Below are 13,187 nucleotides of genomic sequence, written 5' to 3'. Positions count from 1 at the left end.
ATGACTTCTTGACAGGTACTCAAATATTATTTATGAAGTTCAAATCCACTTTCATGATTACAATTTTTGGATGAAATCTCAACCATCTATTTTTGTGGGGCATGACAAGGACAATGACTAACCAAAGTTCTCCACCTTTGTAAGAAAGATGGAAAGGAATATTCATTACATTGCTTGGTGTTACATATAAATTTATCACGGAGACGTCATACTTGATGTTGTAGGAGATGTGGGCGATAAATTTCTCTACTAATTCACCCAAATACTTAATTCTAGTCAGTAATCATGAAATTTTTTCCAAATCTTATCCACTTAGACTACTGTTAGTGAACAGATTTGCTCTTGTTTTTAATGATTAATTTTAAACTCTGTTACCTTATTCTGAGAAAAAATGATTCACTGAACAGTTGGGTAAGTTTTGTTCAAATCACTTCCCTCTGAATTTTTGCATAGGTACAGCTCCCTATCTTGGTTTTTCATGAAATGTGTTTTAATTTTATTTATATCTGAATGAAAGCTTTTAACCAGAAAGTGTGTAAGGCCGCCTATTTCATTCTTGGATGAAAGGTTGCAACTTTTCTCATGTTAATTTTCAAAACATATAACTACAGTAACTGAAACAAAGTTCAATATACTTCTTCCACCTAAACCAAAAAAAGACGAACAGATTCAAGGAAAATAAATCCGCCCTCAATCATGAATCTTTTCTAGAGTAAAAAACACATTCAAAGGAAAGAACATCAGAGAAATAATGAAATACTACAATGAAATGATCAATTACTATTACCTGATCAGATGAACATATGCAAAGACATGTTATCTATTCAGATTCAAAATACATAGATCTTTCTTCTCCCCAAAAATAATATGATCAGATTTCATATATATATCCTTATGCAACAAAGACACAAAAATACATTTGCCAATCTTTTCCAAAATACATCTCAATCATCTAATTCTTCCTTTGATTAAGAATAGAAAATACCAAAAACAAAAACTTCAGTCGAAGTTCACAAAATTAGTTACCAAAAACTAACCCTTTTACCATCTGTTTTACTTAATTTATAGTCTAAACGGGGGAGGTCTCCCTGAAAACTTGACAACTCCCTGATAAAATAGTTACAAAACCAACAGAAAGTATTTTGGGACATTTGCCCTGAAGTTTTTGCATAACTATAAGAAATGTTTTTTAAAAATAAAGAAAACTAGCTCCAAGTGGATGCATTATGTCATATTCCATCATTATCATCTTCTCCATCTTCGGGGGCATCATGAGCAGCTATGATTTCCTAGATCATTGATTGGCTTGGGACTTTCATTGCATTGAGTTTCGCCTTTGCCACTTCTTTATTCCACTTGTGCTGCACCATCTTCTCTGAGTGCTTCGGCAGCTGATCATTCCCAATGAAAACCATAGATTCGATCCTAGCTACCTTGGTTATATCCTCCAGAGTGAAGCTACTCCTGACTCTAATCTTTTCCATGTTCAACCCAAAGGATTTGACTGCTTCCTATGTGCTTGACCCATAGATTCCTAACTCCCAGTCATGATCAAGATTAACCACTTTATTATCCTTGACTATACTACTTTGCAAATCTTGGAGTTCATAGACGGAAGTTCTTGCATCTGTAATTACCGACTGAAAGGTGAGAACCCACCACATGATAGTTTTCTTTAGCACAAAAAGTTAGCATTCATTAGCTACCAGCTTAATTGAATGTTCTATCAGAAATATGGTAGTCCCATACTCTTCAATTTTGGTAAACAAAGGCAGGACATTTTGCCATTTGTGCTCTTCTTTCTCGCAGGGTACAAGCTAGTTTTGGATTTCAGAAATCAAGCTCTATACTTCATCACACAACTTTCGGGAGTTGGTAATGTATTTTTCACCATCTTTGATTACTTGTTCAATCCACTTCTCAACCGCTTTAGTGATTCTCTTAGACCATTGAACTTGGTTCATCAACTTCTTGTTTTCTAGAGAAGTTGGGTCAAAATTCTCAATGGCATGAAATATTGGAATCGCTCCAAGGCAACCAATACTATCGATGAACTGAGCCAAAACACTTATGTGTCTTTTAAGTTCTCTTTTCTCCCGTCCCTCCTTCTCTGACCGGGTAAGCATTTTCTTCACTGACACTTGGAAAAAATGGTTATCTGTATCCCTGCTCATCTTTCCCAACTCTACTTTTGTGATTTCAAAATCATCAGAACCGGCCTCTTTGTTCTCATTTTTCGGTTTGTAAGAGGCAATTTCCACCGTCCATTTACCAGTTTCTTTGTCATTGTTCAGGTGAGCGGTGGTCTTGAACCTCTTTGGCTTTGGATTCTTCTTAGAGTACTTGGCAACCATCTCCTGAATTGGAATGGTCACAAGAAGAAAGCTCCTTTTCTTGTTCACTGAGGTTGTTAACCATTTAGGAGTTGCAATAGAATGACTAGTTCCTTCAATCATTTTTGGTGGTGGCGTCATAGCCATAGTTACCGTTTGGGAGTCCAGAGCATAAGAAACTTCACCATCCAAATCTTAAATTTCAAAGATCTTAGCCTCAAGAATGACATCTTTTACTCCCATATCCTTGACCTGGTCCATCTTCCTCTAGGTGACACTATGTGATCGAGTATGCCAAGGGGTACTGAAATCTAGAGTTGGGCTAGACCTGTGTCTAGGCTGAGCCGACTTGATTTCCTTACCTGCATGGATAGGAGCACTATTAGAAGGAAATTTTGGTGAAGATATATTTCATGCAGAAAGGGACTTGGTGACTGGCTTCATTGCTTTCTTTTTAGCCACCAATGCCACGGTCCTTTCTGAAACTCATTCGGTTCTCAATTGTATGTCATCATTTTCCTCCTCATCCCAATTAATTGCAGGGATTTAAGTCTCTACATGGGCTAAATACCCTGGTTCAAATAGTTCAAGATAATCCTCTTCAAGCCCTTTAACGTATAACCTTATTTGCAAAGAGATAACCTGTTCCAGCACCAATCTCATGTTTTCCCTTTTGAAGACTTCAAGTTCATCTGAACAGTCTTCCCAGAAATCTTCTAACTGTGGCGTAGGAAGATAAGGAATTAAGCCAAGGCTTCGAGAAAATCCCTCATTGTCAAACCCTTTTCTTTCAGAATACAGAGAGAAATTAAAATTTCTAAGGTCTACTCCTATACTTAGTGCATCAGACATTGAATTACAAGATAACACTCCCAATTGTATTGGAAAATGACCTTCCCACTTGTCCTTAGGCTATGCCTTCTTGACCACAGAAGTCAGTTGTCTGCATACTTCTGCTAGAACAAAACAATCAGAATAGAAGTGCAGAAGCTTAAAGGGTTCCTCTTCAAAGCCTCCTACACATATATAGAAAAAGTGTGGGAACTGGATGTAAAAACTACCGAACTTCTTAATCAAGGTTTGTGCATCATCTGAAATCCATTTGGCCTTTGTACCCTTCAGTTCATGACACATATCACCCATGAATGCATTGTGTACCCTTCTGAAATCTTATAGGGCATTGTCTTTTTGCAGCATTGGATAAAACTCATACATCGGAACATCTTCCTCAGAGGGCTACTTGGGTATACCCATTAACTCTTTAACACAGGCCAAATAATACAAAAGATTCGAGGACATGAAGAAGTTTTGTTGAAACTGCTTGCCTAGGTTCAACTGCTCTCTCATTGAATCACCAATTAACTCTGCCCAATCCAAATATTGTTTTCCTTCCAGAACTAATTGCACATAGCAATATATCCAATCATCAAAGCTATAAGCTTCAGCAGAACCTCTGGCTCGATGCAACAGAAGCATCACATCGTGAATATGTGGCAACATGTGGTTCTTGTTAGAATGTTTAGGTAGCCTAGAACCACCTCTATGAGGGACCTTCAACCAGAACTTCGCTACATTATTCCTGTGTCTGGCTCTATCTGCATTAAACTCACTAATTGACTGGGCAGGAGAGAAATTAGAAAACTGGTAATCCGGTATCTTGAACACTGAAGCAATCACCTCATGGTTAATGGCAAGAAGGGTTTCGCCATTATCCCTTTTAATAGTTTCAGATACAGGGTCATATCTGGCAATACACTCCCGAACCAACTCTGGACAAGGAATTGCTGGAGGAAAGGCTGCGGCTTCTAAAAGTCCACTACTCAAAATCTCTGTACAAAAAGACTTATCAACAACCTTGAACACCCTTTTTTTCAAATCTTCAAGGTTCTCTCCTTTCAAGTTAGTATCACTAACTATGGCTTCTGTGGACACCAAGCTAAAGATGTTTCCAAACAAGTGCAGGGTGGACTTCATGATTTCAAAACAAGATACCTAAATTTGATTGCAGTGAAACCTTCTGTATGAGAGAAAATGCAAGGGAAAACACTGGAGAAAACAAGGAAAGACTCACCTTCACAGTTGTATAATCGGACAATGGCTAGCAACAAGAAAGACTCACCTTCATAGTTGTATAATCGGACAACGGCTAGCAACAAGAAAGACTCCTATCCAGGGATAACATAAACAAAAATCTAGTAGCAAGTAGCAAATCCAGAACACAAATGATTTTCATACCTTATTGAGAAAGGTAATGATACAGACACATTAAATGCAATGATTTCACAATTTCATTCCGAATGCGGCAAATTGGTAGATTAGACACCCGTACGCATGCATTGAATGCATGGTGGTGTACTTTAAGAAATTGCCAGTTCCTGAAATGTTCACTTATTTCGAAAAAGACAAAGAATGACATCACTTTACAATATGGTTCTGCCTCTCTGTATTTAGCAGTAAATGCACTTCTCAAAACATTAGAAATTGCGGGACCCACCAACATTGAACCCATATGAACATCTTGAACCAGCTTCTTGAGTGTTCAAGTAGTTCAAGATGTATGCCGCATCAAACTGTTGACCACTTGCTGTGTTGAACACGTTGAACATATTTGAACCCTTTGAACTCAGTTCAATAAGTTCAACACAAATGTTATATCACCAAATAGGAAAAACTTTATTAAAGAGCCGCTGCAAAACACTTAGAGAAAATGTTAGTATGAAAAACTTTTTTTGAACACCTTGGAACCTATTGAACCTAAATGAACCTCTCGAACCCAATTCAGAATGGTTCAAGGTGTTCAAGGAGTTCAATCAATTGTCTAAACCTGGCTTAAATGACTAGAAAAAAGATTTGAGGATGCATTAAGGACTTGAACCAAGTTAATATGGAATGAACTAGGACTCCAACATAAAAAGGAAAAGATGACCCACTCTCTCCATGAAGAATAAATGGCGCGGTAACATTGGCTCTGACTGGGGATTGTATTTTCAAAGGAAAATGCAAAGAACTCACAGACTCTGGTTTCACAGAACATAAAACAAAGGGGAAAAGATTAAGGGCGCAACCATGAACGCCTAGACTACTATGTACAAGTGACTCAAACACAGGATTTACAATTTATAGAGCTTGAGATCTTGCCCATTGTAGGTATAAGACATGATCGTTCTATCGGCATAGCTGAGTCTGAATGCATTTTGTCCTACTACTTCACAAATTCTGAAAGGGCCTTTCCACAATGAATCAAACTTTTCGTGAGCACCTTTGGACTCTATCCTTTTGTCCCATAGCAGCACCTCATCTCCTACTAGGAAACCTCTTGGTTGAGCTCGCATGTCAAAAATCCTCTTAACTCGACTTTGATGTTCTGAAATCCTATCCACTAGAAATTCTCTCTCTCCTTCTAACTTTGTCAGATACATGATTCTTTTCTCCAAAGCATTTTGAAAGAAGGAATCTTCTACTACTATTTGTAGCTTGGTTGCTAATAACTCCAGTGGCAAAGAAAGTTTTGCTCCTACGCCATACACAAGTTCAAAAGGTGCCATTCCAATGGCCCTCTTGTGTGTGGTTCTATCTACCCATAAAGCCTCATATATCTTCTTATGCCAATTCTGAGCACTCTCATCAACAAGCTTCTTCATGATGGCTATCAAATTCTTATTGTTAGATTCAGCCAAACCATTGCCCTGTGGGAAATAATCAAAAGAATGTGAAAGGGAAATCTGATGATCATAGCAAAACAAAGTCAACTCTTCGGAGGAGCAATATGATGCATTATCTATCATGATTTTTTGGGGTACCCCAAAATGAACTAGGATGTAATCCTTGAGAAAATTACACACAACCTTTGAATTTGCCTTTTTGGTGGGAATAGCCTCTACCCATTTAGTAAAGTAGTCGGTTGCTGTCAAAATATACATGTGGCCCGCATTGGAATGAGGGTTTATTGGGCCTATGAAATCAATGCTCCACTGCGTGAAAGCTTCATCTATCACTACAAGCCTTTGAGGCAGTGCTGCTAAATGTGGCTTTCCAGAAAACAATTGACATTTTTCACATTCTTTCACATGAATATAGGCATCCCGAAACATGCCAGGCCAATAAAAATAATTTTTCAAAATTTTGAAAGCAGTAACAGATGATGAGAAGTGTCCACCACAAACCTCTCCATAATAGGCTTCCAGGAGCTTCTGTTGTTGAGGTTTATCTACACACCTTAGATATGTTCCATCTAAACCCTTTTTGTATAAAACATCCTAACAAATTACATACTTTGCAGCTTTTAATTTTAAATTCCATTGTTCTTTAGCCGACAGATGATTTGGGTAGCTACCATAAGTTAAATAATAGGCCACATCAAAGAACCAAGCATCGTACAATCCAACAAAAAGAGTTAATGGTAACTCTTCTTCAGTTTCCACCTCATTTTTTGCTATCAACCTGCATAAGCCCTACCCTTTAATTGTCTTCGTAGGGTGAATGTCTAAGTCATACTCCTGGATTTTTGTCACCCATGTTGCTCTCTTATTTAGTCCAACCTCCCTCTGAGTCAAAATGCTCTTTGCGGCTGAATCTGGAACAAAAACTACAGAGTGAGAATGCAGGATATAGTATCAAAACTATTTCACGACTTTTACAACAGCATACGCATGCTTCTCCATAGGTAAATACTTGAGCTCATGTTTCTTGAGCAGAGTACTCATGAACGCTATAGGCATTTTAGCCCCATGTTCATCCAGCTACAACAAAATCCCAGACATAGTATGGTCTGATGCATAACAATACAAAATGAAGTCCTTCATGAAATCTGGATTAACAAGAGTGGGTGCATTTGCAACTAATCCCTTAATTTTCTCAAAAGCATCTTTGGCCTCTTCGGTCCACTTAAAAGGATGTTGCTCACTTAGAAAGCCAACAATGTGTTTTGTGGTCTCAGCAAACTCTGGAACAAATCTTCTTAAGAAATTCACCTGACCAAAGAACGATCTTACTCCAGTTCAGCTAGAGGGTAAACTAAGATGTTGAATTGCATTAACCCTCTTGGGATCAATCTTGACTCCCTCTTTTGAGAAGATGTGTCCTAACAATTTTCCCTCCATGACACAAAAAATTGATTTCTTAGGATTCAAAGAAATCCCGTGCTCACGGCAATGTTGCAATACTGCACTCAAATCCCAAAAATGATCTGTCCTTTTTTTTTTAAAACACCGTGAGGTCATCTAGATAAACTACAATTATTCTATCTCAAAAATCCTTGAAAGAGGAATCCATAGCCCTTTGAAAAGTGGCTCCAGCGTTTATTAAACCGAAAGGCATGCGGTTGTATGCGAATGTTGCTATAGTAATGTGGTTGTAACCAAAAAAACCATCCAACATCGACATCATCTCTGACTCGGACACTGTCTGTAAAATGTGATCCATATTTGGTAAGGCGTAGTTGTCCTTCAGACTTGCTTGATTCAAATTCTGAAAATCAACACAGATACGAATCTCCCCATTTTTCTTTCTTATGGGCACAATGTTAGCTACCCAGGTGGAATGGTGGATTGGATATATGATTCGGGCTTTAAGCATTTTTTCAACTTCTTTAGAAATTACATCCTCCATAATGGGGTTAAAATTCCTCAATTTTTGCCTCAAAGGAGAGGCGCCTGGCTTCAGCGGAATCTGATGTTGAAAATGTCCATTTCTAAACTCCTTTAGATCATCATAAGACCAGGAAAAAACATCAATGTATTCCTTAAGCAGTGTGCCAAGTTCTTTCTTTTCCTCTGTAGAACAACACCTGCCGATTGTCACTTCTTTTGGATTAGCTTCATCTCCCAAATTTATTTTCTCACAATTTCCTTTCCCGTCATCCTTAGGAACTTTGTTACCTATGAATGCATCATCTCTAGTGAAAAATCTCTCCAGTGTCACTAACCCCTTTGGAATTTTGTTACCTTTGAACTGAATAAAGCTATTTGTAGGATCTACCTCTGGGTCTGGACTAAACTCTTTGCAAACATTCTCAGAGCCTTCAAAATATGACTGAGAGAATGATTAAACACATTCTAGGAAATCTTTGATCTGTGCATCTGCATCAAAAACCTGCCAATGATATACATTATCGGGAACACTGGGTCTATAGATCATTTCAATCCTATATGAGTTATATTTAAAATCTGGATGTGGTAATAAAAGTGAAGCTGACACGGCCAATGAATCTGCCCTACTATTTTGCTCCCTCAGAATTGCTTCAATCGAGAAGGCATCAAAGAATTCTAACTTATCCCAAACTCTATTCCTGTAATGCCTCAACCTGTCATTCTTAACCATATAGACATTCCTCACTTTCCTAATGATTAACTCTACATCACCTTTAACTTTAAGCAACTTAATTCCTTTACATTTAGCCTCACTTAAACCCAATAATAGTGCCTCATATTCAGCAGTATTATTAGTGTTCATAAAATCCAACTTGAAAGAAAAGGGAAAAATATTACCAGTTGGTGATAGCAAAACCACCCCTGCCCCTGAATTGGAGTTAGCACAGCTTCCATCAAACTCCATCTGCCATAGGCCGTCGAGTTCATCAACTGCCTCATCCATTTTCTTTTCACCAGGTGCAAGAACCAGATAGTTTCCAAACTCACACTCTTGAAACAGAATCTGGGCTTTGGGGTTATCTGAGGGAAAAATAGTGTACTTATTTTTGGGCTCAGGTTCAAGCTTAATTTTCTGATTTCCAAGGGGAATAACAGCTTCAGACCAGTCCATTTTGATTTCACCTCCAAGATCTTTGCAAAACGTCCTACTCAGAAGCATTCAGTAACTCGCCAGAATATCAGCAACCAGTATAGTTAATCTTACTCTTTTGTTTGGGCACGCACCCAACACTGCCTGGACGTCCTTTACCTGACCAATAAGAGGAACCTGTTTCCATCCATTGAAAAGCATCTCCCAAATGTTTTAGTGAGGGTTAAACCTAGAGATTTAGCCATAGGAGAAGGCATTATATTGTCTGAAGCCCCTGAATCAATTATGCAATTACTTAACTTTTGACATTATATTGTCTGAAGCCCCTGAATCAATTATGCAATTACTTAACTTTTGACCATTCAGGAGAAGGGAAATATAGAAAGGTTCAGGTTTCAGAATCTCAACCTCATGCCCAAACTTTGTATCATGAAAAGCACAGGGATCTACTAGATTAGCTAATGAGTAGGGGATAGATGAAGACCCCTCTGTAGCAGCTAAATCACTATTTTCCATACATCCATGTACTTGAGACTCTGAAAAGGAATCTCCTTTAACATATTTGACCAGTTTATCCAACGCTTTTGGGTTAAGCTTTAAATACTCAGTGGTAGGAAGTTGAACAGTAGAGGCCTTACAAAATTTGATGATATCAAAGGAGGAAGAAGAGGAAGAGCTCTTATGATCTTCATGGTTCCTTTGCAAAATCTTAACCTTGGGAATCTTTGAAAAACTATTACCTGGGAGATCTTTGCCTTTGAAATTGCTTCCAGAAGGGTTCACAAAGGAAGAAGGCTGGGAGGTTCATTGATTCCTTGTTAGAATCGCACATGAAGAACCTTCAAGAATTGCCAAAATGTTACTACCTTTATCTGAATCTGACTCATTCGAGGTAGAATGTTCTAGAGTCGCTAGGTACCTCTTGAACTCTTTCTGCTTCAGTGAACTCTCCTAATTCATCCTTTGTGTTTTGCATCTGAACGTGTCTTATCATATCAGGACATGAAACCCCATCATGATCAGTGGTAAGATGAAATGAACACATGACACCTTTGTCAGGAGGTGCCTCTATCTGTAATCTTTGTGGAACTACAGGAAGTTGCAACGGTCATCCATAGTTATATTGATTTGAAGTTCTCCTGCTTATATCCTAATAAGGTTGTGGATAAGAGTTTCCAGGCTTAGGTATCTGCCTCTTTAAAGCAATCATATCATTGACAAGTCGTTGAACAACTAGATCAATAGACAGTGTAGAAGCCTGAGATTGTCCCTGAGAAATTTGTACATCTTTCCTCCATTTGCCAGCTGTTATCAGATCATCTTCAAGTTGTATAGCCTCATTTTGTGCTGTGTCTAGGTCCACCGGCCTACTTCTTCTGAGGTGAAATCCTACGTCAGGTGGCATGGAATTCATGAAGAAACATCACTGATTATTTGTAGTTGGTCTCTTGTCTTGAGGAATTTTGTGAATAATCTTATTATATCTTGCTACATAATCCCTCATCGGCTCATGAATTTCCTTCTTCATCTGTGTGAGTTGAGCTAGTAACGTGTGTTCATCATCAGCGCTTTGGAATCTTTTTTCAAAAGCGGTTTTCATCATTTGCCAGTCAGTTATGGATCTTGCTTGCAGCTGGCTAAACCATTCTGCTACCCCTTCGGTGAGGGTTTGGACAAAAAGCCTAACAACCACGTCCTCATATTGAACTGCTAGGATTCCAATTGCTACATTAAAAGAGTTAAATGCTCTTCAACTGAAACTTTCCCGTCACCTTTATATTTGGGTAAAACATCCTTTGCTCCTTTTGGTAGTGGATTATGGGCTGTGAGAGCAAGAGGTCCAATAGCCACACCCCAGGGTTGAGCCATAATGAACACTGGACGAATGGTCACAAGAGGAGGGGCTTGAACTCTAGTAAGTGTTAGTGCTTGCCAAGGGGAAGAAGAAGATATAGGGATAACTCTGACAGGAGATGAAGGTCTGCTTTTGGCCTTCCTTTTAGGAGTAAAACTTGGGGCAAATGACAGATTTTGCAATTCTTCAAAAAAGTTATCAACCAGTCCTTCCCTTCTTTGTGCTCGGGTATATGGATGAGAATCCAGGGTGATTACTCGTAGGAAAACTAAACTACTTCAAACAAGACTCAATCTCAACAGTCTTCCTAAACAAAGAGTAATTTTGCCAATTTGAGTTCACTTTTGTTATGTCTATGGCATACTAGTCTACTGAAAAATTGGTTCTCTCTTTGTTTCGCTCCCCAGCAGAGTCGCCAAAAATCTGTTAGTGAACGGATTTGCTCTTGTTTTTAATGATTAATCTTAAACTTTGTTACCTTATTCTGAGAACAAATGATTCACTGAACAGTTGGGTAAGTGTTGTTCAAATCACTTCCCTCTGAATTTTTGCATAGGTACAGCTCCCTATCTTGGTTTTTCATGAAATGTGTTTTATTTTTATTTATATCTAAATGAAAGCTTTTAACTAGAAAGCGTGTAAGGCCACCTATTTCATTCTTGGATGAAAGGCTGCAACTTTTCTCATGTTAATTTTCAAAACATATAACTACAGCAACTGAAACAAAGTTCAATATACTTCTTCCACCTAAACCAATAAAAGACGAACAGATTCAAGGAAAATAAATCCGCCCTCAATCATGAATCTTTTCTAGAGTAAACAACACATTCAAAGGAAAGAACATTAGAGAAATAATGAAATAATGCAATGAAATGATCAATTACTGTTACTTGATCGGATGAACATATGCAAAGACATGTTATCTATTCAGATTCAAAATACATAGATCTTTCTTCTCCCCAAAAACAATATGATCAGATTTCATATATATATCCTTATGCAACAAAGACACAAAAATGCATCTGCCAATCTTTTCCAAAATAGATCTCAATCATCTGATTCTTCCTTTGATTAAGAACATAAAATACCAAAAACAAAAAGTTCAGTCGAAGTTCACAAAATTAGTTACCAAAAACTAACCCTTTTACCATCTGTTTTACTTAATTTATAGTCTAAACGAGGGATGTCTCCCTGAAAAATCGACCACTCCCCGATAAAATAGTTACGAAACCAATAGAAAGTATTTTGGGACATTTGTCCTGAAGTTTTTGCATAACTATAAGAAATGTTTTTTAAAAATAAAGAAAACTAGCTCTAAGTGGATGCATTATGTCATATTCCATCATTATCATCTTCTCCGTCTTCGTAGGCATCATGAGTAGCTATGAGTTCCTAGATCATTGATTGGCTTGGGACTTTCATTGCATTGAGTTTCGCCTTTGCCACTTCTTTATTCCACTTGTGCTGCACCATCTTCTCTGAGTGCTTCGGCAGCTGATCATTCCCAATGAAAACCATAGATTCGATCCTAGCTACCTTGGTTATATCCTCCAGCGTGAAGCTACTCCTAAATCTGATCTTTTCCATGTTCAACCCAAAGGATTTGACTGCTTCATGTGTGCTTGACCCATAGATTCCTAACTCCCAGTCATGATCAAGATTAACCACTTTATTATCCTTGACTATACTACTTTGCAAATCTTGGAGTTCATAGACGGAAGTTCTTGCATCCGTAATTACCGACTGAAAGGTGAAAACCCACCACATGATAGTTTTCTTTAGCATGAAAAGTTGGCATTCATCAACTACCAGCTTAATTGAATGTTGTGTCAGAAATCTGGTAGTCCCATACTCTTCGATTTTGGTAAACAGAGGTAGGACATTTTGCCATTTGTGCTCTTCTTTCTCGTAGGGTACAAGCTGGTTTTGGATTTTAGAAATCAGGCTCTGTACTTCATCACACAACTTCCGAGAGTCAGTAATGTATTTTTCACCATCTTTGATTACTTGTTCAATCCACTTCTCAACCGCTTCAGCGATGCTCTTAGCCCGTTGAACTTGGTTCATCAACTTCTTGATTTCTGGAGAAGTTGGGTCGAAATTCTCAGTGGCATGAGATATTGGAATTGCTCCAAGGCAACCGATACTATCGATGAACTGAGCCAAAACAATTATGTGTCTTTTAAGTTCTCTTTTCTCCCGTCCATCCTTCTCTGAATAGGTAAGCATTTTCTTCGCTAACACTTGGAAAAAATGGTTAT

This window comes from Cryptomeria japonica, chromosome 7 (genome assembly GCF_030272615.1).
Source record: "Cryptomeria japonica chromosome 7, Sugi_1.0, whole genome shotgun sequence".
Lineage (NCBI taxonomy): Eukaryota > Viridiplantae > Streptophyta > Pinopsida > Cupressales > Cupressaceae > Cryptomeria > Cryptomeria japonica.
This window is presented reverse-complemented; position numbering follows the sequence as displayed.